Consider the following 4,465-nt stretch of genomic DNA (forward strand, 5'->3'; position numbering starts at 1 on the left):
CAATATGTTTTATAACACGTTATTAGCACGACAAGCTCTACGTCAACATCGTCATTGAAGCCGCCGCCGATCTTCGACGCCGACCCTTGTGCCGACGTCTCAGGGCAACTACTTTGACGACGTCGACATCTCCGATGTTGTTAGCGGAACGGATCTGCTACCTCTACCTGCAACTAATATGAACTACATTGAGCAGACAGTTCTACGACAATGCCAAACGCCCTACGCGGTATGTATCTACTAACTACTGTCCTACGCGGCATGTGCGGTAAATCAAATTAGCATCCTCCATAAGGTATGATGAAAGGATCGTATCTGTTCAGGCTGCATACTGTCTTACTTCTAAACTTTGGGTGCTAATATATTTACCACTAGTGAAACCCTATGTTGCCAAAATAACACTAGTCTATGTCAACGACAAGTGAGGTTGGGTCCCACATGTCATTCACAGGCACAGTGATACAATTTTGCCAGTCATATAATGGGTTGGACACATGAAAGATATTCGTAGATTTTGTAAAAAAAAATGGTTTGAAATCTATTGAAAGTTTGAAACAGGATAATGATCGATTAGTGTCAATGTCTAAAGCAGCGTTCTTCTGCTGGATGGATTCCCTCCTATTGCATTTCATGCTTTCTGCAGTGTGCTTGCCATAAAAAATGTGTGATTTCTAGATTTACTTGCTTATTCATGCGCTCCAAACCTTAGATATGACAGGAGTTTGTCCCTAATATTGTCTCCTTAAGTTCTTATGTAGTATTAGTAACTGTTTGAATATCATTTTTATATAAGCTGGATAAAATCTTCAGCGCTGACTTGTCAGATGAACTGATCTTTCACACCAAGTTGTTCATGCCTTTCAGATAATATATATTTAATGCGACTGTTTGTATTAGAATAGTTTAGAGTTAGTCAGATTAGTATATACATGAGTGTGAGAGGATGTAGATGCTTGCGATAAGGATTGCGACTTGTTTCTATTAAAATAGTTTACACTTAATCGGATTAGTATAATATGATAATGACAGGATGTAAGATGCTTGTGATAGTAAATGGAGCCTATGGCATGAAGTAATAAGATACTGTCCCCTTGTAATCAAGAGATGAATATTGTATATATTCATTTAGTTCAGTGCATTCTTTAATTGATTCATACATTTTACAGTTAGCAAGACACACAGTAGATTATTAGCCTTCCATAATCTTTTTGAGACATTACCATCAATACTTGAAGTTGATGAATATAATTTTGTACTAATGTAGGCAAGGATGAAAACATGGAAACATCTGCCGTATTTCTTTGTCAAGCTACTAGGCTTCAACTAGAAAAGTGAGAGTGGATAAAGAGGATGGTCTGGATATTATGTGCTCAAGAACGATTGGCACGAGTGGAACGTGAAATAGTGGAAACTGAAACAGATTGTGATAGATTCTCACTATCAGGCAACGATAGAGAGCAATCCACTCCGTGATAATTCATCATTGAAGGTTATACTGTTATTTTGCTTACTATTTATATATCTCTAATGGGTATGAATTTTTTGTCACTGCTTATCTCCCCTTTTTTTTCATAGGGTTGTAAGATGTAAATCTGAAGAGAGTCCACCCTCAGCTGGCTGTAGCTGAAAATCAGATTCCACGCAATGTGATTATCCCCTTTGTTGATTCTTTTGTATTGCATTGCTTCATGTAATTTTTTATTTATGTGTCACATCAAGTTTATTTTATTGTAGATACTACAAAAGAAGATTGAATTGCCAAATGGCTTCCCCCATGAAAAGAATGAGGAGGTCACATCTAAGTGTAAACATGATGGTGTCGTTCCCCGTAGAATCCCATGCGATAATCTGGTTATTCTTCCCCTTTTGCTACTTTGCCATTTAGACATATTGAATAAAGAGTTTGGTGAAAAGTAGAGAACTCTTTGGTTTTAACAGAAAATCAACATGAGAAGGCAAACCAACCCCCTCAATCCCAACCCCTAGAGAAAAAAAATGTAGACAATTTGTGCATCATCATTATGAAAGCTTACGCTCAAATTTATGATGTCTTGGGAGACATCCTCCTTTTGGTTTCCAAAAAACTCAGATTTGAGTTTAGACTTGAAAACCTCTAAAAGTGTGATACAATATTTCATAGGCTCTCTCTTCAATCTTTCTTTATTTTTTTGCAAATTTGCAGTAGGTGCTGAGAACCAAAACAGTTCTTAGCTTTTCACCAAAGTAACTGTTTCCACTAGATATGTCCACCTTTAATTAGTGGAATTTATCATCTCTTGCTTAATCTGTCCACAGAAACTGCAAGGGTTGATAAAGCCGCCATTCAATACATTTCATGGCCGGACAAGAAAGATTGACGCAGAAAGTCAGGACTGTGCCCAATATGGTTAGCTCCCTTTACATTTATTGAACTTACATCATGCTTAATTCTGTTCAGGTAGAGGAAATGAAGCCTATATTTAGCACAACATATGTGTACACATGCAACTGTATACCTGTGTCTTAGTAGTTGAATAACATTCTATATTTGCTTCTGCTGTTTAAGATGGCAAAGAGGTGTCTTGCTTTCAATAGTTTGGCCACATACTCCAGTAGGCAAGGCTATTCTTCAAAGCAGTTCCTCCGTCTACAATAGTAGGTGGCATGAGACTTGGGACTGAATGTTCTAAGGTTTTTCTGATGAGGTGTTAAAAAGAGATGCTCCACTGTTTGTCAAAATCGGGACATGAAGATGTTTGATGCAACTTAAATGTTCCATTGCATGGCCGGGATGCCCTAGTAATATCTTGAATTCCTTGTTCTAGTTATTCTAGATTATTTTATTGCCACATAAGTAAAGAAGCAAAAAAAATTTTCTTTTCAGATCAAAGATAATACCATTGCTATAGCAAGGCAGTACCTGACGGACCGTCTCATCAAGGTACCATAACTGCTAGTTGTTGGTTTCTACCATGTGAAACTTGTGCTCTTGAAAAATACCATGTGAAATTTTATTGTGATCTCACTTGTTGACCATCTATATACTGTAACTGGTTGAAGGTTAAACCTTTTGAACAATGTCCAAAATGCTACATTCAGTGTATCTTGTTGGACTCGCAAACATGCTCTACAGTGATTAGTTTCTTTGATGGATGGCTTTCTCAAGTTGTTGAGATAGAAACTTAATTGTGCCTGTTGCCCAAATTTGCATTATAGATAGGAACAACTACCAAGCCTTTTTTTTGCTGGTAGGTAGGAACAACTACAAAGCCATTAATTTGGAGATGCAGCTGAACAGGTTCATGAAACAAATGCTAAGTTGTGGGTAAAAACTTCGACATCAGTTTTTATGTTCAGGAAATCAAAATTAATTTCTGAAAAATTACATGGAACTACAATTTTCTTGGTGTCTCCGATAATTGCTTCAACATGGAATGCATAAGCTGCATTGACCTGGCAATTACTGTACTGGCCACTTGCGAGTAGGTTGATACGACAGGGTTGCTACAAACTTAGCGTGCTGATTCTCTGGCAGCATGCAATGCAAGCTCTCACTGTGTGCTACATATTGTTGGTGTGTGCTCAGCAGTGTTTATTCGTGGGGAACATACAATAGTATCATCAAATTTTATATGAGATATATCACTTCTCAGCCTGTTATTATCCTTTTAGTGCAGCAGACAATTAATTATCTTTTTTGTGTGTTATATAGGTCATCGACAAAGCGCCTTGTGCAACTGAATGGTGATCTGTCATTTTGCACATAACGTGGATGTCTATAGTAATATTATGCTTTTGATCTTCAAATAGGACATACTTTTGGTATGGGATGTTCTAAGAAAAAAAATGTCTAAAGTTGGATGTAATGGGTCTTGTGTTGGCTTTGTTCATATTATCGGTGAAAATGTGTGGTGCTACTAGACCACCGTCTGTCCATTGGAGTAACAAATCTTGTGATCTCTCTAATGATGCTCTTGTCAATTGGTGATACTTGGCCACTGTTTGGTACAGTACATCTAGCAAAGGAAATCATAAAGACATAAAATGGTAGATTTTTTACAACCATAGGTGTAGCATAGAACCTAATCCAGTACACCTATGAGGAATATATGTTCTATTAGTCCATACTCTTAGCAGTAAAAAAAATTGGGGCACGCTTTTTTTTCTCGAATACGCAAAAGGTTTTCACATCTTTGTATTAAGATCGAGAAATAGTGAACTTACAACGATGCGTCATGAACATGGCAAACTAGGGGGTTAGTGTTATACAATCGGCTCTGTCCTCCCGAGCGTAAGGAGATCATGGCTATTACTTGCTAAACATGCTATGTAGCCAGCATCGTCGATCAGACGCGCTGGCTTGCGCGGCGCCTCACCTGCTCTCCTTGTCAGTCAGGGAAGAGCTGTCACGTTGCCTTAGCATGCGATGGGTTGAGTTGGTCGACGAAGATACTATCGTAGGTGTTCTTGGCTGTCGTGGTTGTCT

General features: G+C 38.1%; 1 pseudogene; it reads left to right on the plus strand.

The window, feature by feature from the left end:
* Nucleotides 1-210: 210 nt before the first annotated feature.
* LOC136536739 (uncharacterized) lies at nt 211-2,804 on the plus strand (annotated as a pseudogene).
* The last annotated feature ends 1,661 nt before the right edge of the window (nt 2,805-4,465 follow it).

This window comes from Miscanthus floridulus, chromosome 2 (assembly GCF_019320115.1).
Source record: "Miscanthus floridulus cultivar M001 chromosome 2, ASM1932011v1, whole genome shotgun sequence".
In the NCBI taxonomy this organism is placed as follows: domain Eukaryota; kingdom Viridiplantae; phylum Streptophyta; class Magnoliopsida; order Poales; family Poaceae; genus Miscanthus; species Miscanthus floridulus.